Genomic DNA, 10,533 nt, shown 5'->3' with positions numbered 1-10,533 from the left:
CAGGGGAGGAGAGAACCCGCGGTAGGAGGCTGCAGTGGTAAGCAATTCAAAACGCAGCGTTTCCCGTATCCTGAAGGGTTTCCTTTTTTTTCCTGAAACTGAAGTTTTTATTTCTCTAATATCACACCCTGCCAGACAGGCTGTACCATTTCCCCTGTCTGGATCTCTGTGCAGTGCCCGCGATGCAAGTGGGCACTGACCACCATCTCCTCCGGGACGTCAAGGCTGGGAGCACAGCTGAAGTCAGAAACCTGCCGCTGGTAACACATGCACTCTGAACACAGCCCAAGGCAGCACATTAAACAACAGCTTGACGTACCTGTAAGCCAGCACTTTCAAAATAATATGCAACAAACCCTTCTCCAGAGGTCAAGAGCATCCACTGATGAACACAGAACAAGGTCACTTGCTTGACTTCAGGCAGCAAACTCACTGCAAGAGCTACACCACACCTCAGGATTATTATTTCTAGTCCTGTGCTCCAGCCGTGGGGTACTGGTGAAACCCTGCTCATCCCTCGGTGCTACTCCAACAGCCCTGGCTATTGCTTCTGGTAGCAAATAATTCTTGCATGCACCATGTGATGCTCCCTGCACTGTGCTGCGAGCCTCACAACACCCGCAGGTCAACCACACAGAGGAGTGAAAATTATGAGAATTGTTGCTGCATGATTTAATTTCACTGGTATCTTCGAAGCAAACAGCTCCCTTCCCCACTCAGGGCTTCTGCAGCATTTTAAGCAGCAAATGCTCAGCGCTACCAAATGAATGGTTCCTCCTGAAGGAATGAAGGGGAAAGTAGCAGGAAACATCACTTAAAAAAAGAAAAAAAAAAAAGGTATTTCAGTCAAGACCCCTTAGGGGACACAATTCCTACAGTCTGCCTTGAAGTGCTGGTGAGGAAGAGCAGGTATAGAAGTCCTCTGGGTGAGAGAGCTCATCAAAAATTGGGAGTTTCAGGAGAGATTCTTGGCTTTCCCACAGGTTTCTTGTATGCAAAGTAAGTAACTTAATCTGTGCCCCAATTACCTTCTTAAAGTGAAGATACCATTTTACCCACCTGCAGCAAAGGGAGTTTCATTGCTACTTGATGGTAAGTTTGGTGGTGAAGGTACCTCAAAGCAAAGTTATTTTTCGAGCTTAATGAAAAGCTCAAAATTTAAAGCTAAATTCTTCCCCAGAGAATTAAAAACATTTTGGTTTGGTCATTTATCTCTAGTTCCAGATAATCTCTCCCTCTTCAATGAGATCCATCCTAGCAGTAGGAATGAAATACAATCAAGAAGAAAAAAGCAAAACATCAAGTCAAAGATCTCTTTGGAACCAATGCTGGTAATAGAAAATTTTAAGTGCCTCGTTCTTTTCTCCTCACAGCTCTTCCACTCCTAACAATATTGGCAGTTGTTTGAGAAAAGCCCCTCAGTATTTTCGCTGTATATTTCCTGTAAACACTCAACATGGCACAATATACATTCTTTTTCCTATCAATATTTCAACATGGGCTTCCTTGAAAAAAGGACTTTCTGTGCCAAGCAGTCCTCCCCCACCTCAGCATGCTTGGAAACACGCTGCTTCTTCTAGTGGCACCTCAGTGACAAGCAAAACAAATCTGGTGGTGGTCCCCAGGCATATATAGGCTGACCATTAAGCTCCCATCAGTGGTTGGAGAGCTGGGTCTTTGGGTTCACTGGACACAGCCAGAGCAGGCTTTGCTTTAGTAGGACACAAGCCCAAGCACAGCTTACCACACACGACATCGGAGCAAGCCAGAGCATTAAAGCCAGACCTACTCAGTGCTTCCCTCCACGCGGTTCTTGTGCAAAGCTGCTCCTTAAGCCAAATTCCCAGTGCAAGGCAGCAGGACTTGGAGGAGGTTTAGAAAACCTTAATCTAGAAGCTCCGCAGAGCAAATGATCTTTTCAATGTCTGCTGCACACAGCTCTCTGAAGGCTCCCACTTTTCTGCATTAAACTGTCCCTGCCTGGGGAGATTTTCAAATCCTAAACTTTTATGTGGATAGTTTTTATGTTCACTAGAACTCTGGGGTTTTTCCTCCCCTCTCCATTTTCACTGCCTAGCATCCAAGGGCAGCGCGGGCTCCTCCAGCCCCCGGTTTGAGGCGTAGCTCTGGTCTGGGTGCTGGGCGCCCCTCCAAGGGTGCCTTGGAGCTGCAGAAACCGCTCAGCCCCCTTTTGCTTTCCGAGGTGAAACCTCAGGTTTGCCTCCTGCTTTCAGGTCGATTGGTGAATCAGTAAAAACAGATGCCCTGGGCTCTTGGCCATCAGCTTGCCATTCAGAGAAGGGAGAGGGATATTTCAGTTAGTTTGAACTTGAAAAATCTAACTGTGATTTTGAATGGAGTTAAAAATCAGAAACTAAGTTCGGGGCTCAATTTCAAACCACACACCAAAACAAGTCATCCCCTTTTAACCTAGTGCAATAGAGAAAACTATTCAACAGCCCGTAAATCTGCAGAGAGCATGCACTAATTGTACTGATTCATTTTTTTCCTCAGATGAGGACTGTATACATCAAACCATGAGCAAAGGTCCCCCCTCTGCTCCCCGCTGACCTGTACCCGAGACAGTCACAGGCTCAAGGCAGCACACGGGACTCCAGGAGAAGATGATGCTTGAACACAAGGAAATGTTATTCCTTCAAGAATTCGTTAGACACCACTCCCCTCTCCCCTTTGCTCTCCCAAAGAAAAGTATCAGCTAACAAAATTTATCTCTAGCATCAGAGGAGCAGCAGGATCCCTGCCCTTAGGCAACGAAAGAAATAAAGATCAGAACGGGATTTCTGTGCAAACATGAACAGAATCCCAACTTCCCTCGCACGAGAGCAGCCCCATCCTCTGAGCCAGGCAGTTAAATATTGAAGGAAAGGCATGCAGCAGCTCTGATTATGTGGAACAAAAATTAATTGAGGGCATAAGTCTCCGATTCAGCTCTCCATTTATTTTTTCCACAGCAAATTATATGTGAGTGTGGGTTGCAATGCAGACACCTGCAGGGAAAGCAGACCGATCCATCTGTGACACTGATATTACCTCCTTTTATTTGTTTTTCTGGTTAAAGCTTCCGTTTTTTATCAGTCCTCCAACAGACAGATGCGTGGAGTCTTCCAAAACCACAACCCCCCCTTCCTGACATTTTAAACTACATTTTAGAGATCTGTAATTTGAAAAATGACAACAAATTTTTCCTCAAAACAGGCTTTAAAATAAGACATGGGAAAACACGAAGCTAATTTCTAACACAATTCTCGAAAACATCATTGCAGGAGCCCACACCCTTCCCTTCAGATACAAATTAAAGCCCTATTAGCCTGCACCCCAGTCTTTTTAACAGAAAACCTTCCATTGTTTAAAGCCACTTACACACATTTTGGCCTATGGGAAAAAAATAAAAATAATCCCGGGAACAGCCCTATTCTGGCACAGCAACAAGCTAGATAAGTGCCTGGATTTTCCATATACAGCTCTTAAGCAGCTCAAGCCGTGCCAACATGGGATGTCACAGCGGCACAGCTTTTGCAGGTTCTCAGCTGTTGACAGGGATGTGCCTTTCCAAGGGGGTGTCCGCTGTCACCGTCACCCAGAGGCACGGAGGTGCATCACAAGAGGTGACAGTGGGAGCGGGTGTCCTACCTGCCCCCCACAGCTACACAGCCCCTGTGACTCTGCCCTTCTGCAGCAGGCGGCTGGGGGACACAGCATCCCCCCAAGGAGTTACCATCTGATGGGACAGCATTATTTTAGTTTGTTTTTTTTTTTTTTTCTGGTTTCTTTGCTGCCAGAAGAAAGCCTTGCCTTGCTCTTCTCTTTCCAAGGCAAAGGTGTGATTCTGCCAGTTTTACGGCACCATGGTGACAACACCAGCAGCCAACAATCACACGGGCAGAAGGGACAACGCGTGTTGGATTCACAGCCGTGAGATGACGCTGGTATGCAAGAGAATTGTCCCTGCACATCCATACTGGAGTTTGCCACACCAACATTGACACCAAGGGATAATAACTACTTCCAAGCTGGACACCCTAGACGTAACACACAGTGCTCCAAGGTGAGGTCCAGCAGGATGCCTCAGCCCCTGCAGAAGGTAGGAGAGGTCCCAGACTACCAGGCAACAGGAGCAAATACGATGTAGCCCATCAGCACCAGGCATTTGCCCCCGGCCGTGGGACAGATGTTACCAGCTGGGCACAACCACCACCCAACTGAGATCACCCAGGTGCCAGAGCCAAACATGCCAAACAGCCCGCCGCAGCACGGCGAGAGGTTTGGAGAGACTGGCAAGCAGCACTGCTGTCAGGGTGACGTGGTGCTTTGTGGTGGGCTTGGATATGACTGACGGCATTTGAAAGTGTTTGCTACACACCTGACAGGAGGAATATTGATTTTGTGGGAGATTTAAGAAAGGATGCTCTTCCCAGCAATCTGATCTATCCTTTTTAAATAGCAGTTGTATTTAATTATTGCTAACAAAATGCTCTCAACTCTAATGCCTTACAGACACTATTGAGCATATCTATAACCATTCCAATAATCCTCTAAGATCTTAACCAAATAAGACAAAAAGCTGCCCTCTGACCCATCCTGCATCCGTCAGGGAGCCTGTGCAGCTACTCAGGATGGCATTGTCCACCTGCCTCTGCTGTGCAGGGACCAGCAGGGTGCCCACAGGCTCTGTGGGGAGAGTAAAGAGGCGAGACATCAGGAAAAATTAATTATCCATGCTACAGTGCGGGATGTTTTGCTCCATGTGGCTCAAACATCTGGATTTGTTGTCTAAGGCACGGCCCTTATACCTTGGCAAACTCTGCAATGACTTACTTATTTCAAAGCTAAATCACTTGGGAACATGCCACCCCTCCAAAAAATTCATCCTCCTGCCCACCTAGCCTTTGCAGGTCAAGGTCATCCATCAGCATGCAAGAAGGGGGCCCTGAGGCTGCCGACCTGACACTAACAGACCTCCAGCACAGCAGGTCAGGCTTCCCTGCAGCGTGCCGACAAGCAGCATCGTATAGCTGCTGTAGGATACCAGCGTCAGCCCGCTCACAACAGCGGCAAAGACCAGCACTGCCAGATACTGTTTCCACAGGGCAAACCAAGGCTGTTTTCCCTTGAAGCCTGCAGGAATATTATAAGTGCATCTTCTAGAAAGTTGAACCGCAATACTTCAAGAGGACAATGGCTCCTTGAAATGCATATCAGCAGAAACCCCGCATGGGAAGCGGGTTGCTGCTGGCGAGCCTTGGCTGAGGAAGAGCATCTCTGCCAACAGCCCCACCACTGCCTCTCCCTTCCACCTCTGCCCAAGCACAGCTCCAGAATAACTCACCTTATCTTAGATGCAAACCATCAGACTGAAACAAAATGTTTTGCTAGCAAAATGCTAACAAAATGTTAGCACAAGCTTTCTGCAGTGCCAACAACACCAGTTTCAGTCTTAAATCAGACACTCAGAGCAGCTTGCTGCTGCCTTGCTTGCAAGGCAGATTTATGTTTCTAAAGTACCTTATTTTTAGGCGCAGTTATCAAGCCGCACGTCACCATACATGCCCTACTTTCTATGTTTTCTGCATCTACTCTTGCCCACAGTCAGAGATGGTACATGGGCTTGACTTGCTCCTCTGACAACACAGTTGCTCTGATACTCAGTTTCATCAAATATTTACCACTTCTTAGTTTGGAAATACAATTTTGGATACTTTAGGTTAACTGGACTACGAACACAGTACCAGAATTGCTGGTACTGCTCTCCACCTCATCAGTCTAGTTCTTACTTTGCTTCTGCCATTTCTGGGATGACAGGTACTAAGGCTCTGCTGCCACAGGCCAAGGAAAACCTCGTCCACCCATGAGCACAAGATTTAGCCATCCTTCTCTGTTGCCTCAGTGTGCAGCCGTGCCTGGATGTGCAAACAGCCAGACCTGCCCAGGGGAGAGACTCTTCCCAAAGATGTTGGGATCTAGGGGCCAGAACTCAGCTGGGAAGAATGGGTGCTCTTCAGGGAGACTTTCTGGAGGGCTTCTGGGCACAGGTACCCACCCTGCCATTCAGTATGTACCTCAGCTGAATATTTGTTCTGAGAAACAGTTTTATTTGCGTGACAGAAGAATCGCTGTTCTGGTAGTGAAAGTCAAATTCGGGTAGCAAGGGCATCTTAAAGCCAGAAATCTGATCTGATCCAGCAGATGGTGGAGATGGCCCTTCCACATCCTGCTGACAGATCTACAGCACAACTCCCACCAGCTGCTTCGGTGAGGTAAGCAGGTCAACAAGCAAAGCCCACCCAGTACAAAGCCCCTCTTAATTTCACATACCAGATGAACTCTTGCTCAAGACCACAGTAATAAAAAGCCAAGCCCTACACAAATCCCCAGATCTCAGCTTAGTGCCAGAAAGCAGAGAAAACAATGGTGGGTATGTATTACTAGAAACTTCACAGCCAGCATAGGGCTCACACCTTCCTTGGTCTTTCTCCTTGGATGGATATTTGACCTTTGAGCTGCTGAGCAGGTAATCAAGCAGAATTTGTGCCTGTGAAAAGCTGCCAACATCCAATATTGCCACATGGAGTCACTGCAGAGCAATGCCTCATACGTGGGGTTTTCCCATATGCATCATTAGAGATGCCATGACTATGCCATAACATCACATGGAGCAGTTGGGACAAAATTAAGGCAACTGGCACCAGTGAGAAAAAAAAACGAGCACTTCTCCAGCCTTCCCTCCTAGGCTGTCGCCTCTCCTCTCTTCCAGAAACACCCAACCTGAAACTGCTGCCTGCTCCAGCTCAAGGGCAAAACATCAAGATCACAGCGTGCGGAGCAGCCCCTCACCTACAGAGAAGAGGCCAGAGCTAATGAGCAAACTCACAAGGGAGGTCTCTTGGCAACACAGGGTGAGAGAAAAGGAGGGGAAAATTGCTGCCAGCTTGTTTGTGTGCACTTAGGGTGGCATTTCCAACCCTGTAATTGTTGCGTAATCAATTTAGCAATGGAGTTCAAGAGCTATGATTCATTCAGGCCAAAAAAACATGAGTCAGCCCCCAAAGAATCATGAGATGTTAAAATTATATACATTTAACTTGAGCTTGACAAATCCGAAGGAGCAGTGTAACAGCAGAGTGTCTCAGCACAACTGAAAACATCATGCAAATATCTCCACTCCTCCTCCCAGCCAACGCAAGACGAGAGCAGCACGAGAGCAGCGCCTAGGTCAGCTGTTGCAAATAATTTACGCCTGCCACCTATGCCCAGCTCAGGTTATCAGCCCCAGCTCAGAAAAAGGCACCTGATGCTGCCTCTTACCTAGTGCTCACACTGAGTCACTGAGAAAGGTGATAAGGTCCCATCCAGCCTAAGAAAAGATCTTTGCGCAATCTTGCCGCGAACCTCTGGGGAGATGGAGATGAGCGCTCGGGATGCTCCTTTCACTGTGTGTGACCAGCACAAAAGCCTGACAGAGGACAGGGGAGGGGAGCAGAGGTGGTTGTGGGGAGCCGGTGGTTGGGGTGCTACAGCAAACCACAGAGGTGGGGGTGGGAAAGGAGTGCAGATCTCTGCAGAGGACAGAGCAAGAAAGAGGGCAGATTTATTACAGAAAAGGACGCTTGAGTTAAGAAGTGTGCGCAGATCACTGGGAAGTGATGCAGAGTAGACCTGGGAAAAAGAAGGTGTTTTCCTTGCTCTGTTGGGTGATCTTGCTTAAGTGACGCCCTGTATTCTGTGCTTACAGAGCTTGCATTTATGGAAAGTTATCTTGAAGTGAGATAGGGTATAAATTCAAAGCAGAACAACTATTCTGGGTTAACTCCCCAGGTGGCTTCTTGTTCTAGAGTGGCAGTACCTTTTTCTAGTTTAATTCACTTAAAAATAGATTAGGCCAATGGTTCTGATCTGCAAGGCCATGGTAGCTGGCCTGCTGCTTTTAGAGCATGCTTAATTAGAGCCTGGATATGGGGACATGGGGAGGGCAGGGCTCCAGGATGGCAAATACGGTAGTCCAAATTTGGCAGTATTGTATTAACCTAAACCAAGAAAGAAACAACTGCCTGGCAGGAGGGTCTGCGCAGAGGGGCTTGGGCAGGACCTGCTGCCCGGCAGCGATCCCTGCAGCAGGCACATGGGGACAGCCCATGCAACGCAGCCCTGCCAGCCACAAACCAAAGCAGCACTAGATGAAACCCACAACCTGCACTTTGCACACAACCAAAAGCCTTCTTATAAAGCCATTTTTGTTTGAAGTTCATTTGAATTTACCATTTATCAAGCTGCCATTTAGCCTCATTAATCACAGCCTATCAAGCTCTTTCAAATGCAAACATAGAAAAGTACCCAGCAACTGCACTCCTCCGTTTATCCTTCTCCTGCTGGAATTACAGAAGGCTACGAAGCAGGAATGCCAACCCACCTGTCTCCTGCTTTTCAACCACTTCCCATGGGATGAAATCAGCTGACTCTTCTGGAAAAAAAAAAAAAAAAAAAAAAAAAAAAAAAAACCACAAAACGCACTGATCTCTTTCCCCGCCAGCCAGCAACACTCAAGGATAGCAAACGTGTTGTGCAGGAGAAGGTGCATCCCTGTGAAAGTCGAGGAGACACCCGGCTCCTGGCAGCACCGGTACCGGCATCAGAGGCGGATGCTGCCTCTGGAAGCAGGGATGGCCCAGCCACCCGGCTTTGCATTTCCTACCCGCACCTCTGGAGCCAGACATCTTGCAGCTCACCTAATCCATGTCAAATGATATACCATTTGTTTGCTTTGTATAGGTATTAAGGCTTAGCCTTCCTCAAACTATTCTTTTATTTTTTTCTTGGTACCTACGTGGCTGTTAACCCCAGTATTGACACACTTCTGTGAGACCTGCAAGCAAAAGGTCCATTAGGAAGAACTGCATTACTCAAAGTAACATTTGCCCAGGCTAGCAGAGGTGTCCAGGGGTGCCACCGCATTCAGACTCACTCCAGTATCACCAGTTCTCACTGACGAACACTTTCCCACTTTGCCAGGAGACTCAGGGTGCAGCATTCATTCCTCTCACCTCCCAAAGTTTGACAGCTTTTTCCGCTGCCCTTCCCCTGTGCCCTTTGCAAGTGCAGTGCTACCCCCCAAAGCGGGAACCATCCTGATTTCAGAGCGGACGGTGCAGCCAGTGATTCACATCCACAATTACCAGTCCCCTGTGCTGCGGCCAGCAGCAAGGCAAGCTGCACTCCGTGCTGAGCCCGCTGCCCAGCGGGACCTGGCGTAGGAGCAGGCTTTGGCTTACTCAGAGCTGGAATCTGTCTGCCCCTGGGTACCGTGATTCTCCTGTACCTCCACCCCAGACAGCAAAACACCAGGCTCTGTTGTCCTTTCAGGAGTGACACCCTCAAAAAAACATTTTTTTTTTTTTTAAATAAAGTACCTCTATATATAAACAAAACCCATGCTGGACAGCAAAGTGACAGTCTACCAACGAACATGCCCGAAACAAGACTTTCACAAGAGGCACTGCTAGTGTTGACCAGCAGCAGCACAAGCAGAATGGCGCTGTGGAGATGAATGAGCAAGGGAGCACATGGAAAGGAGATGAGGAGAGACAAGTAGATTAATAGAAGACGACAGATTTCTAGTAAGATTGCAATAAGCCTCTTTAAACTTCCCTAAAGGATGAGCCAGCTGGCAAGGCCATCCTAGGAGGTGGTGTAACTCGACTAACAGCCTTGCAAAAAGCCAACAGCTGACCCCTTTCACACATCCCTGCTCACTCCTGCAGCTCTTTAAGCCAGGAGGGCTGAATGTGTGGAGCCAGAATGCTTCTACACCGGCACTCGCCTGCAATTACAGCCCTCCTTGCAGAGAGGCTGCCAGCCCTGAATTAGCTTCAACAAGCAAACAAGCAGCGAGGTCGTGCTGACCGTTAGCGCCGGCTGAGCACGTTGTCCCACTCTCCCCGGCCCCAACTAGTCACACAGCACATTTCGCTGCCCATGCAGGGACTAAGCCTGACCTGCGACAGGCCACGAAGCTCCCAGGCACGTCTGGGGAGAGGCACATCGCTCCTGAAAAGGGCTTTGCCAAAGCAGAGACGGGGACAGCAAGGTGATGAGTGGGGTCACTGCATCATGCTTTCGCCTCCTTCCTAAATCCAGCTCTGCTGAGATCCCCGGCAGAGCCAAATCCTCCAAAAACATTACACCCCAGTGAGCAGTTTCACCCTCTGAGAGGAAGAGGAGAGGGCTATCCACAGGGGAAGGCAAGCTTGAAATATTAAGTTTTTATACTTTAAGGGACAATACCTTCAAAACCTGATGGAGGTGGAATGGACACCACGCACAGGTACAGCTAACAAAGAACTGACTATGTACCCTTTCCAGTGCCTCAACAAAACCCCACAAGTATTTGAAACTGGGAGTATCACCTGGGCCAGCAGAGGGTTTCAGAATGAACAGCAGCTGCCAGTTTGTTTGGTATCAGGCAAGTTTTTCTTCTTAGGCCAAATAGCTGGTGGTATAGTTTGCCCACTAAGGTCACTG

The sequence above is a fragment of the Tyto alba genome, unplaced genomic scaffold (assembly GCF_018691265.1).
Source record: "Tyto alba isolate M040663 unplaced genomic scaffold, T.alba_DEE_v4.0 Super-Scaffold_33, whole genome shotgun sequence".
In the NCBI taxonomy this organism is placed as follows: Eukaryota; Metazoa; Chordata; class Aves; order Strigiformes; family Tytonidae; genus Tyto; species Tyto alba.
The sequence above is the reverse complement of the archived record's forward strand: the minus strand, read 5'-3'. Positions refer to the sequence as shown.